General features: G+C 43.3%; 1 pseudogene; it reads right to left on the bottom strand.

Annotated features, from left to right (window-relative positions):
- Positions 1-8,640: 8,640 nt before the first annotated feature.
- On the bottom strand, positions 8,641-10,881 carry LOC142443431 (aconitate hydratase, mitochondrial pseudogene; annotated as a pseudogene).
- Positions 10,882-14,195: the final 3,314 nt, after the last annotated feature.

Below are 14,195 nucleotides of genomic sequence, written 5' to 3'. Positions count from 1 at the left end.
AGCCCAATTCAAAAATTCAGAAAACAACAACTTTTGGAGGTGCTGTGGGGAGACAGGAACTCTCATCCACTGCTGGTGGACCTGTAAGTATGTACAGCCACTCTGAAAATCGATCTGGCGATACCTAAAACAGATGGACATCGAGTTACTATCTGACCAGGCAATCCCCCTACTGGGAAGATACCCAGAAGAGGCAAGAAACAAACCAAGGTCAGACATCTGTGCTCCAATATTCACTGCGGCACAGTTCACAATTGCAAGGAGTGGGAAACAATCCAAATTGCCATCAACTAATGATTGGATTAAAAAGCTGTGGAAAGTAGATTGTGGCAAATGTTGTAGGTTAAAATTTGACACTTTTTCATTTGATCTCCTTTTTGATCCGTTTTAAAGTTGTTCTAGCTTTCAGGGTTTTTTTTTTTTTTTGCTTTCTTTTTGATTGAGGTTTTCTCTATTTTATTTTGCATTGTTGTTAGTTATTTTTTGTTTTTTTGTATGGTTTTCAGTCTATGGAATCCAGGGGGAAATTTTTTAAAAATCCAGAATGTGTGAGTCTACAGAGACAGCAACTGGATTAATGGTTTCCTGGGTCTACAGCACAGGAGATTGAGGGGAAATGGGGGGCTAATAACGAGTACGAGAAAGAAGAAAATGTTCTAAAAGTGATTGTGCTAGTGGTTGCATAACTCTTCTTGGTATTATGGAACTGTTGAATTGTATGATATACGGATCATGTGCCAATAAAACTGTTTAAGAACTAGGAGATAAAAGACATTTATAGAGGTAGAAATATGGGCATGTATATATGTAAATATATTAATATATAATGATAGGGATATAGGCCTATGTACATATATTTATTTGTTAAGTATCAAGGACATTGAACCTTTTACTCAAGTCCTTCCTCAGTGCAAGAACTTTTTGTTCTAATAACCTGGCATTCTGTGATGCTCACCTCCCCTACACGACCAACACAATTGCTGAAGATAAAATGGGTGCATAAGCAAATGTAGTGAAGAAAGCTGATGGTGCCTGGCTATCAGAAGACATAGTGTCTGGGGTCTTAAAGGCTTGAGTTAAACAAACATCCATCTAGTGGGGAAGCAACAAAGCCCACATACAAGAAGCACACAAGCCTGTGTAATCACAAGTTGTCAATGGGAGCAGGTATCAAGCATCAGAAGACCCCAAACAATCATATCAATATGAATAAGGGGGATCGGAGTGGAGACCCGAAGCCCATCCGTAGATAGTTGGACAGCCCCTCACAGAAGAGTTACAAGGAAAGGATGAGCCAACCAGGTGTAGCATAGCTCCTAAAAAACACACAGAACCCCTCTAACTCTATACTGCTTCCTCCCCACCACTATCATGACCCCAGTTCCACCTTATGAATCCAGCTAGACCAGAGCATGAACACTGGTACAGATAAGAGCTCTTGACACATGAAATCCAGGATGGATAAAGTCCTTAGGAATAGTAATGGGAGTAGTGATACCATGAGGGAAGGGGGAGAAGGGGGGAACCAACTACAATGATTGACATATAACCCTCCAACCCTCAGGGTGACAAACAACAAAAGCATGGGGAAAGGGAGACAGCAGACAGTGTAAGATATGAAAATAATACAAATTTATAATTTATCAAGGGTTATGAGTGTAGGAGGGTGGGGGGAGGGAGGGCAAAAAAAGCTGATACCAAGGGCTCAAGTAGAAAGAAAAAGTTTTGAAAATGATGATGGCAACTTATGTACAAATGTGCTTGACACAATTGATATAAGGATTGTTATAAGAGCTGCAAGTGCCCCCAATAAAATGATTAAAAACAAACAAACATTTCTGTCAGGCCAATTCTGACTCAGAGAATGTATAGGGCAGAGTAGGACTTCCCCATAGGGTCTCCAAAGCTGTTAGCATCACAGGATAACAACCACTGTGAGGATGGTGTGGGAGCAGGCAGTGTTTCACTCTGTTACGTGCACGAGGCAGAACCAACTCAAAGACACCGACCAACAAACATCTGCACAGAAGCAGATGCTACAGCTTTCTCTTGTAGAGTGGCTGATAGATTCAAACCATGGACCTTTCAGTTAGCAGAGGACCGCTTTAACGAATGCATCATCAGTGTTCCTTTGAACCAGCCTCTCATGCCTGAAAAAAATACTATTTTATTACTGTGTATGAATTTTCTTTTAATACATTGCTGGATTTCATTTGATGATGTACTTTAAGTTCATGAGAGCTACAGATCTTCATTTTACTTGTGTGCGTGTTTGCCTAGTTTTGCTATCAGTGTAGTACCTGACTTGTAAAATGAGTTGGGACATTCTCCCTCCTCTTCTCTTTTCTGAAAGAGCTGGTGCAAAATGAGTATTAATTTATATGCAAATATTGTTGTATTTTTCCCTGTCTGGTGTAGGAGTCTTCCTGACATAGTGGTGATGCCTGAGGGGAAGGGAAACTTTCTAGAAGCCTATGATTAGTTCTCATTCTTTCAGGGATCTGGGCCCTGCACAGATCTTCATATGCACTTATCAACATTTCTTTCTTTCTTTTGAGGGTTTTTTGTTGGTTTTGTTTTTCAAAACCATTTTATTGGGAGTTAATACTGATATCATTCCAGAGTTCAATCATATCAAGTAATATTGTACAATAGCTACCGCAATCAGATTCAGAACATTTGTTTCCTTCCTAAACTTGACCTCAGCTCCCTTTAACCTCCACACTCCTCCGCCAATGTACAACCCCCCCCCACCCCCGCTGCCCGGAGAAGCCCATATTCTACTTGCTGTCCTTATATCCCTATAGGTTCATGACTCAAACGGAAAAACATAACAAAAATTTGAGAATATCACCCCCAATGGCAAATACATCTGAGATAAAATCCAATATGAACAAACAAAATGCAAAACAAAAACAGAAAATGTTGAAAAGCAGATCAGGCCTAATGTGCATGGGGGTCAGGGGGTGGGGGTATCAACTGATAATGTTTTCACCATTCAAATCTGGTTTATCCTTTTGATCTTCTGTAGCCATTTCTCAAATGCACTCTGTTTAGTAACCAAGTTCCTCTGATCCCTCTATTACGGATAGAGGGAAGTCACTGGAGGCTTATTTCCTATATAGATCTCGAAGATGTATCTTGGTCTCCCACTGTCATCCATTCCCTTCTGAAAACCATATTCCCACAATTTAGGCTCTGATACCATTTCCTCCTTCAGCTTCAGAAGCTATGGTTTACAATCCTTTTGGTGACTGATGTTGGTGTGCTTCTTCCGTGTGGACTTACCGTATATACTCGAGTATAAGCCAAGTTTTACAGCACATTAAAAAAATCATTTTATTGGGGGCTCATACAATTCTTATCACAATCCATACATACATCCTTTGTGTCAAGCACATTTGTGCATTTGTTTCCATCATCACTCTCAAAACATTTTCTTTTTACTTGAGTCCTTGGTATCAGCTCTTCATTTTTCCCCCTCCCTCCTTGCTCCTCACTCCCTCATGAACCCTTGATAATTTATAAATTATTATTTTGTCATATCTTACACTGTCAGACGTCTTCCTTCACCTATTTTTTTTAACAATTTATTGGGGCTCATACAATTCTTTTCACAGTTCATACATATACATACATCAATTGTATAAAGCACATCTGTACAGTCTTTGCCCTAATCATTTTTTTCTCTTTTCTTCTTTTACATTTTATTAGGGACTCCAACAACTCTTACCACAATCCATACATATACATACATCAATTGTATAAAGCACATCCATACATTCCCTGCCCCAATCATTCTCAAGGCATTTGCTCTCCACTTAAGCCCCTTGCATCAGGTCCTCTTTTTTTTTCCCCCTCCCTCCCCCTTCCCCCCTCCCTCATATGCCCTTGGTAATTTATACATCGTTATTTTGTCATATCTTGCCCTATCCGGAGTCTCCCTTCCCCCCTTCTCTGCTGTCCCTCTCCCAGGGAAGAGGTCACATGTGGATCCTTGTAATCAGTTCCCCCTTTCCAACCCACTCACCCTCCACTCTCCCAGCATCGTCCCTCACACCCTTGGTCCTGAAGGTATCATCCACCCTGGATTCCCTGTACCTCCAACCCTCATATGCACCAGTGTACAGCCTCTGTCTTATCCAGCCCTGCAAGGTAGAATTCGGATCATGGTAGTTGGGGGGAGGAAGCATCCAGGATCTGGGGGAAAGCTGTGTTCTTCATCGATACTACCTCACACCCTAATTAACCCATCTCCTCTCCTAAACCCCTCTATGAGGGGATCTCCATTGGTCGACACTTGGGCCTTGGGTCTCCACTCTGCACTTCCTCCTTCATTTAATATGATATATATATATACATATATACACATACATATATACATATACACATATATACACACACTTATATCTTTTTTTTTTTTGCATGATGCCTTATACCTGGTCCCTTGGGCACCTCGTGATCGCACTGGCCGGTGTGCTTCTTCCATGTGGGCTTATTTGCTTCTGAGCTAGATGGCCGCTTGTTCACCTTCAAGCCTTTAAGACCCCAGACACTATCTCTTTTAATAGCCGGGCACCATCAGCTTTCTTCACCACATTTGCTTATGCACCCACTTGTCTTCAGCGATCCTATCATGGAGGTGTGCAGTCAATGATATGATTTTTTGTTCTTTGATGCCTGGTAACTGATCCCTTTGGGACCACTCGATCACACAGGCTGGTGTGTTCTTCCATGTGGACTTTGTTGCTTCTGAGCTAGATGGCCGCTTGTTTATCTTCAAGCCTTTAAGACCCCAGTCACTATCTCTTTTGATAGCCGGGCACCATCAGCTTTCTTCACATTTACTTGTTCACCCACTTTGGCTCCAGCCGTTGTGTCGGGAGCCTTCACCTATTTTTCTGTTGTGTATCCCCCCAGGGAGGTGGTTACATGTAGATCCTTGTAATCGGTTCCCCCTTTCTACCCTACATTCCCTCCACCTTCCATGTATCGCCACTCTCACCCCTGGTCCTGAAGGGATCATCTATCCTGGATTCCCTGTGTTTCCAGTTCCTATATGTACATCCTCTGGTGTAGACAGATTTGTAAGGTAGAATTGGGATCATGATTATGGGGGGAGGAAGCATTTAAGAACTAGAGGAAAGTTGTATGTTTCATCGTTGCTACACTGCACCCTGACTGGCTCATCTCCTCCCCATGACCCTTCTGTAAGGGGGTATCCAGTTGCCTACAGATGGGCTTTGGGTGTCCACTCTGCACTCACCCTCATTTACAATGATATGATTTTTTTGTTTTTGATGCCTGATACCTGATCCCTTCGACACCTCATGGTCACACAGGCTTCTTCCATGTGGGCTTTGTTGCTTCTGGACTATTCAGCACATTTTTAATGTAGTTTTTGTGGTAAAATTAGGTGCCTTGGCTGATATTCAGGTTGGCTTATACTTGAGTATATACGGTAGTTAAACTGACATCTCACTTAAATGGGCTGCTTGTCCCTCTATCTCTTTTTGAGACAGAGAAGTTTGAGAACTAAAAGTTGGTTGTTTCCTTTCCCCAACAGTGAAGATTAGAAGGGGTTGGAGTTTAGTATAGCCTTCCCCAGTGTCAGTTATGATGTGGTAAAACAGTTTCTCTCGAGGGTAGGCCACTGATAAGGAAAAGAGAATGTTGTAGGCTTATTTCAAAATGATTAATTTTCTCTTCCTCTGCTGGGAGCTTCAAGATATTTTTCTTACCTTTGTCCTGAGAAACTAGTGGGGCTCTGAGGTAACTGTTGAAGAGAATAAAACTGGACCCACAGGAGTTTTATCTCTCGATTTAGAATAGGCGTGGTCGTCTCCAGCATCAGCTTCTGTTTCCTGTAAACTGTGATTCTCTTTATTTGCTTGTTTCTCCAGAATTAGGTAGTGGTCTGTCCTGTGACCTCTGTTTCTCCAATGGATCTAAGAATAGTTGGCTTTCAGTTTGTTTCACGTTTTTCTACTTATGCGGACAGAATGACATCCAAAATCTTTACATGTCGACGCAGTAAAAGCCCTTGGTTACCAGTTTACATAGGATGCACAAAGACAGATCTTATAAGATGTCACATCAATATGGTGACATTTGAGCAGGAACGCCAAAACAAGAATGAATGAGCCATATTCTGGAGAAGAAAATTCTAGACGGAAGGAACATCATGTGCAAAAATCCCCGAAGAAGGAAAATGCTTGGTGCATTTGAGGAACTGCTGTCTGCACAGAGTAGCCGGTGTAGAATGAAGTAGAGATGACATAAGAACAGGTTGAGTGTGACAGAGGATGGTGTAGGTCCTTGAGACCACTGAAAGCACTTTAGTTGGAATTCTTTGAAATGGGAAGATTTAGGGTAGTTTTGAGTCAGGAATGTCATCTATTAGACTTTCACTGGCTAAAGCACTCAGCTGCTGTGATGTTCAGTGACCTTTCTAACTATAGTCTTTGTAGCTCACACCAAATGGTTGGGTGGTTCAATAAAAACCAAGGCACATATGGCCCACAAAAGGGATTGGATAGCTAGCTAATAATGTGAAGAAGGTGCATGGTTCCCCTCATGCAAATAAGCTATGTAGAACCCTAAGGAGGGGATTGGCCACTTTGCCATCCTGGTAGGCTTAAAATGGGCCATCCCAGAGGCAGAAAGGGGGAATTCTCACCACTACCAAGAAGGTGTGATTACCTCCTTCCACAAAGACTTACAGCCCTAAAAACCCTATGGGGTAGAAGTGGAGTGCATCCCTGGGAACTCTTAGACTTGGGTGAGAGCAAGAGCAAGTTGTAACACTGCAGAGGCCAATGAGAGGTGATGGCAGAGAAAAGGTACAGTAGAGGCAGCAGAACCAGGAAACCAGCAGGAGATGGTGAAGCAGGTACACTGACCCAGGAAGCAGGAGAGCTGAGAACCTTCATGCTGAGGCTTCCTGGTGGAGTGGGGTGTCTCTGGATACATCAACAGAGCTCAAAAGAGCTTTGTAACATGTACTTGGGCAACACGGATGTCACGCTGAAGGGGTGAGCGACACAGAGAGGCCTACTAGTGGATACAACTGAGATGAGGCTATCCTGATAGAGTTGGGAATCCTGAAGATGCCTAAACCTGAATGAGAACCCATTAGTTTCCTAATAATCCCCCAAACTTTGAGTACAGTCTATGAAGTCTGTGTGACCATTGCAACATATTGCCAAACCTAGCAGCGAAGTGGAGACTGCCATGGAGGGACAGATGGTGTCAGTATTGGTGAAAAGGTGAGGGATTATCTGTCTGATTTCTGCTTCACAGAAGTCAGCCATGAGCTGATAGTTCTGATTCACCTTCAGCTATCATCATCCTGGCATTTTTACAGCTGCTAACTGAAATGTGGGCCATTCAACCGCACCAGCAGCTCTATGGAAGAAAGAAGTGTTCAACGAGCCTTGGAAACCCCGTAGGGCAGTTTAACTCTTTCAACTCCAATATGTGATTGGCTAGGTCAGACACTATGCTGAAGTTACCAAGTTTCAATACTTTCATCATTGAGCCATTTCCAATGAATGATGTACACACACACACAAAATAGCTTTTTACCTTTTGTATCCTTTAATATAAGCATGCAACAACATGAAGCACAATTTCATGAAATATTTATTTATGGGAATTTTTCAAGCATGGTCTCCTCATGTTTTACTGTGTCTAATGTATTTTCCGGAAAGGAATCATATACAAATGCTCTTATTATTTATTAACCCTGTGTGCACCTGTAAGAAAGAAAAAATAGTAACATGGCGATTCTAAAGGTTCTATCTAGAGACTCTGATTACACCCTATTAATTCAAACAGTTTACAATTTAATTTCGGGGATTTTCTTAGAGAGCAGTATCATCAGGAATTTAAAGTCTTTAGGCTTTTCTGTTACAACACTTATTCTTTGTAAGTGCAGTGGAGTGCATTGAATCAGATAGATCATTGGGGAATAGCCACATAATCTCTGGTAATATGAAAATTATAGCAATTGATAAAATTTATCACCAAGTTTTTATTATGTTTTTTTTAACTTTAATAAGCAAGAGTGGCATGCTCCTCTGACATGATCAGGATTATGTATCATAAAATAAGTCAATGATAGAATGTCTTTTTCCCCTTTTTTATCTGTATCATTTTATTGGGAGCTCTTACAGATATTATGTAGAATATTTTTATTTTCTGGAATAAGTCAGATCATCAGATTTTTATTGCTTTTAAGAAGTTGCATCTATGATTTTAAGGGTTTTTTTCCTCTCCAACTGAGAGCGTTGATAGGCATAAACGGGCATGCCATATACATATATATATATATATTGCCACTAAAGTGTGACTCTTATTTTCTTTAAGAACAAATGGTTCTCTAGATCCCTTCAGCCTCCAGTGAAATGGTCGGGCACAAGAACACTTTCCTCAGGCAGGTCATCAGAATAAATAGTGTGCACAGACTCGCTCCAGAACGGCTGGAACTGGAACTGGGAGGGCAGGCGGTTGAAGAACCCCATGGTCACTGCGCAACTGAGTGGGGTGGGGTGGGCGGAGTGTCTGGCCGCGTGGACGGGCTGGCTCAGCTCGTCCAGATGAAAGGCGGGCAGCACTTGCATGGATGACAAGCAGTCAGGCAGTGGTCTCAGTGCTGCAGCTCCTTCATCCTGTTGAGCGCACTGCCGGCCTGGAACCACTCCATCTGGGTCTCGTTGATCATGTGGTTCAGGAGGATGGTCTCCTGGGTCCCGTTGAGGTGTTTGATGATGCAGATCAGGGGCTTCCCAGGCGCAAAGTCCTTCAGGCCCTGGATGGTCAGCTTGTCTACGGGGTGGATCTTGTTGTAGTCAGCGGGGTCAGCGAAGGTGAGGGGCAGCAGGCTCTGTTTCTTCAGGTGGTTTCGTGGATCCTGGTGAAGCTCTTGGTGATGATGGCCGGCCCCCGAGGTGGCGGGGCTCCAGCGCTGCGTGCTCCTGGCTCGAGCCCTCACCATAGTTCTCGTCTCCGACTACCACCCACCTTATGCCATGTTTCTTGTAGTGGTGCGCTGTGTCTGGGGCGGGGCCAAACTCCTGGGTGACGGCATTGCGCACCGAGTTGGCCTTGCCATTTTCAATGTTGATGGCGCCAATGAGCAGGTTATTGGAGATGTTGTCCAGGTGCCCTCGGAACTTGAGCCAGGGGCCTGCAGCCGGGATGTGGTCAGTGGTGCACTTCCCTTTGACCTTGATGAGGATTTGCAGGCCCTCCAGGTCCTTGCCGTCCCACTTGTCGAAAGGCTCCAGGAGCTGCAGGCGCTGGCTGGTGGGGCTCACGTCCACCCGCTGTCCACTGCTGTCTTTGGGGGGGGGTGCTGATAGGTGTCCTGACCAGGGTCAAACTCCATGCGTGGAAGCTCCTCTGTGTCTGGGGCCTCCAGCTTGAACTTCTTCCCGTCTTTGCCTGTTAGGTAGTCAGTCTCTGGGTTGAACTTGAGTGTACCGGCAATGGCCATGGTTATGACATTCTTCGGGAATGTGACAAAGGCATGGGTCTTGGGGTTGGCATCGTTGCAGCCAGTGAAGTTCCGGTTGTAGGAGGTGACAATAGTGTTTTTCCTCTCCCTTCTTGAAGTCTTTCCTGTCCCACTGACCAATGCAGGCCAGGACGATACCGCCCACATCTCTCCGGGTCTGTGTGTAGCCATCCCGCTCAATGGTGGCCCGGATCTGCTCAGAGCCTGGTGTGATGGTGAACTGGGAGTTGCACTTGAGCCTGTGAGCCAGCGCCTGCTTGGCCACAGCTGCTGAGCGCCCCATGTCCTCATAGCTCGAGCTGGTGCAGCTGCCGATAAGACCCACTCGGATGTCTAGGGGCCACCCTTCCTTCTCGGCCACTTTTCCCACATAGGCCACAGGGTGGGCCAGCTAGGGTGTGAAGGGTCCATTGATGTGTGGCTTCAGCTCATTGAGGTTAATTTCCACCAGCTGGTCATAATGGCAGCTGGGGTCGAGCACCAGGTTTTCCTTGAATTTGTGGGCAATACTCGACTATGGCACCTGTGCTCCATCTTCATGATGAGGATGCCCGCCACCTTCAGGATCACATCTTTGGGGGAGCTCCAGCCAGAGAGTGAGCCAGTCAGCTTCACACCAATCACCTTGGGGCATTTCAGTTCCCATGGGATCCCATCCATGATGTCCACTGCATCAGTACCCCCAACCCCAATGCAGATAACTCCCAAGAACCCCTACATTGGGGGTGTGGGAGTCAGTGCTGATCAGAAAAACCCCAGGGTAAGTGTAGTTTTCCAGAATGATCTGGTGGATGATTCCTGAGCCAGGCCTCCAGAAGCCCACGCTGTACTTGGCACCTGCAGTTGCCAGGAAATTACACACTTCCTGGTTTATGTCCTTGGCTCGGCACAGGTCTTTGTCACCTCGAGCTGGGCCTCGATCAGGTGGTCACAGTGGATGGTGGATGGCATGGCCACTGCTGATGAACTGCAGCATGGCCATCCGGGCCGTGGCGTCCTGCATGGCCACACGGTCCAGCCGCAGCCGCAGGTACATCGTGCCCCTCTCAATCTCCTGGTTGACTGGATCGTCCAGATGGCCATACATGATTTTCTCCGACAGGGTCAGAGGTCTGTTCAGTCGTTTGTGAACAATGTTAATATTCTTCTCCAGCAGGTCATAGCGGATGTACTCGGTGGGCTCAAAGTGGCTCATGGCCACCTTGGCCCATTGGCACAGGACTGAGGCCACATGGTACTGGCGCACACCCAGGACTTTCTGCAGGCGGGTCACCAGTAGGTTGTAAGGCGCCATTTTGTGCACTGCTATATTTTTTTAATGGAGCTCTTCCTTTATAATTAAATGATGCATAGCCAATGATTCCCTTTCTCATTCCTAGAGTATTATACTGTATGTGTATTTTTCTCAATTTGAAATTCTCAAAATATATTTGCATTTTTTTTTGCTCCAAAGACACAACTTCCAGTGTGCTTGTAACTCTAATCACTTTTATTTTATAATTCCTTACTTTTTACTTGATCTCTCTTTTCTGGTGAACAGTCTTCAGGGAGTCCTTTATCTAACTTTCTGAGTTGAGTTTCTTTATTTTCAGCCTTTCCTATTTTCAATAATAATATTGAAATCATGGAATTTTTTTTTTTTTTAGCTTCTGGATTTCCCCCCCTGGCTACCTCAAAAGGAAATAATACTCCCTCTTGTTTCAAGTATAGAATCTTCCCAGAATCCTTAGTGAAGACGTAGCGCTTTGAGAGCTTTCATCCCATTTCTGATTCCCACTGTTTGTCCTTGTGGGTCTACTCTGCTTGACTTTTCCTGAGGGCTCTGTTTCAGTTTCTCTGCAATCTTGTTCTTTTTCGCCTGGTCCTGGGATCTCTACACTGAACTCACAGATGTGGAGTTCCTTACGTTCAGTGCTTTGTGGCTCACTGTGTGTCATCATTTTCATTTCTCCTGGTGGTGTTCTGGTAAGCTTCTATTTCCACCCCCCTAGGCTGGCACATACTTGGTTCCATGTTCTATGTCTTTTTCTCAGCCTTGGTGCATGGTGGACTTAGTCTTGACAATAGTTGTGACCTTTTCCTGTGTTGGTAGAAGAATCCACTAGTGTTTTCCCATCAACATCGTAAAATAAATAAAACTGTGCAGGGTCTCATTTGAAATTGAGGTCACTTTTTCATAGTAGTTTCAAGTTTTATTATTACAACATTTGAAAGTATACCTCTGGGATTACTTAGATTTAAAAGCACTTGAGGACTTTGATTTGGTGTGAAACAGCAGAGAAAGAAGGGATTTTTGAAGAACATGACCTGCCGGCCCACCCCCAAAAATGCCAAAGAAGGGTGTGTATATAACTTTCTAATGTGAGGAAAGGTGATTCAAATGGACAGATGGGAGTGCACACTCTGTGGTTGATAAGATCATGATGGTGTTTGTGGTCAAGCCTGGCCCATGCAGTACCATAAGAATAAGAAGGTACTTCTTGTGTATAGGTCACTATGAGTCACAATTGACTCAATGTCATTGAGTTTGAGTTTTGGTCTCATGCTGATAGAGTTGTTTATCTTTCTCTGATATTCAGTTTTCCCTCAGCGAAACAATGGCTTCCATTGATTGAATTCCCTCTTCAGCATTCAATCCCTTTGGACTTTGTTTCCTGTTGTTCCTTATGTCTTCCGGACTTCTATCAGAAACTCCATTCAAGGGAGCTTGTTCTTGGCATGTGACACGTGTCATTGAGGTATTGACACATTACACTCATCAGACCTGCATGGCTCAAGTTCTTAAGGCTTCCATCCCTATCTAAGCTACCGAGAACTCACTTTTGTACACTGAGTGAGACAAAGGTAAACAGAGTCAATAGGGAAGAAATGGCGTGAGCTTGGAGAGTTCTGGACCTACCTGCCCCAGCTGAGATAGACAGGGGTAGAGAGGCAAGAGTATATAGGGCTTAGGGAGGGATGAAATTACTTTTGTTTCATTCTGGGTGCATCCTTTTTGTTTTATTATTTTTAAAAGGATTTATAATTGTATTTTTACTTCCTTTTTGTCCCAATATTTAATGGGGATGATTTCCTTCTCATTTTTTAATGGCTGCTTTTTACCCCCTTTCTTAATTATTTGCTACTTATTTTGTTGTACTTTATTTTTAGAGAATGTCTTATTCTATTTTTTTAATTTTATGAGTTGTTGTAGCTTAATATATTATCAGTGTTGACATATATTTTATACATATTTTAAAAAAATATTTGGAAGTCTAACAAGTAGACCTAAAGATAGATAAATAGATAGGTATAGGGATCAATAGATAGATGATAGAGCAATCAATAGATGAAAGATATATAACAGGTTTTTAAAAATGATATTGTCTTTTTAGTGAAGATTTACACATGCATTTAAGTTGCCATTCAACAATTTATCTATGAATTGTTCATTGATATGGATTACATTTGTCACAATGTGTGAACATTTCATTATTTTAGTTTTGGAAGTTCCATCTCCTCACTTTCAACAACCTCCCGCAACATGTTTGCAGAAAGTGAGGGCTTAAAGCTCCAGGATTTCAGGTTTCAGTATGGATTACATGTCAATGTAAAGATAACCAAAGTCCTCACAACTGGACCAATAGGTAACATCATGCTAAGTACAGAAAAGGTTGAAGTTGTCAATGATTTCGCCTTGCTCATCAGTGCTCATGGATGCAGCAGACAAGAGAGCAAACAATGCTGCACAAAACCAAAAACCACTCTCACTGCCATCAAGTCAGTGCCGAGTCAGAGCGACCCCCTGTGGAATTCTAAGACTGCGATTGTTTAGGGGAGTACAAAGTCCAGTCTTTCTCCTGTGGAACTGATGGTGGTGTCCAACTGCTGACCATGTGGATTGCGGCCCAGTGGAGAACCACTACACTGCCCCTCTTTAAAGTGCTGAAAAGTAGGAATGTTACTTGGAAGACTAACGTGTGCCTGAGCCAAGTTATGGTATTTTCAATCGCCTCGTATGCATGTGAACGTTAGCATTGAATAAGCAAGACTGAAGAAGAATGATGCATTTGAATTGTGGTGCTGGGGAAGACTCTTGCAAGTACCATGACTGCCAACAGGACACACAGATCTATCTGGAAAAAAGTCTAGCTAGAATGCTCCTTGGTGGCAAGGATGGCGAGACTTCTCTCATACTTTGGATATGTTGTCATAAGAGACCAGTCTCTGGAGAAGGACATCAGGCTTGGTAATATAGAGGGGCAGCAAAAAAGAGGAATACCTTCAAACAAGATGGATTGACACAGTGGCTGCAACAATGGGCTCAAATATAAGAACGATTGAGAGGCTGGCGCGGGACCAGGCCAGGTTTCGGCTTGTTGTACAAAGTCGTTATGACTCGGAACAATAGGTCCACTTACATTAACTGAATTTCCCCGCTCCTTTACTTTTTAATTTTTGTTTTAAAGTAATCATTGACCTTGGATTTCACATAGATGATATTTTAAAGAAATAGAGTACTAACAGATGGTATTCTTCATTTTGTGAGTCATCTGTTATTTAGCTAAAATGGTGACCTTTTAAAGTTCCAGACACTACTCACTGAAGTAGGATGTAAACCAGAGACTTTATGAGCTAACTATATTATGCCATGTGTTAGTCTGAGTAGATTAGAAAAACAAATTCGTAGACAATC

The sequence above is a fragment of the Tenrec ecaudatus genome, chromosome 3 (assembly GCF_050624435.1).
Source record: "Tenrec ecaudatus isolate mTenEca1 chromosome 3, mTenEca1.hap1, whole genome shotgun sequence".
NCBI classification, from domain to species: domain Eukaryota; kingdom Metazoa; phylum Chordata; class Mammalia; order Afrosoricida; family Tenrecidae; genus Tenrec; species Tenrec ecaudatus.
Note: the sequence above shows the minus strand (reverse complement) of the source record. Positions and strands in the feature narration are given on the sequence as shown.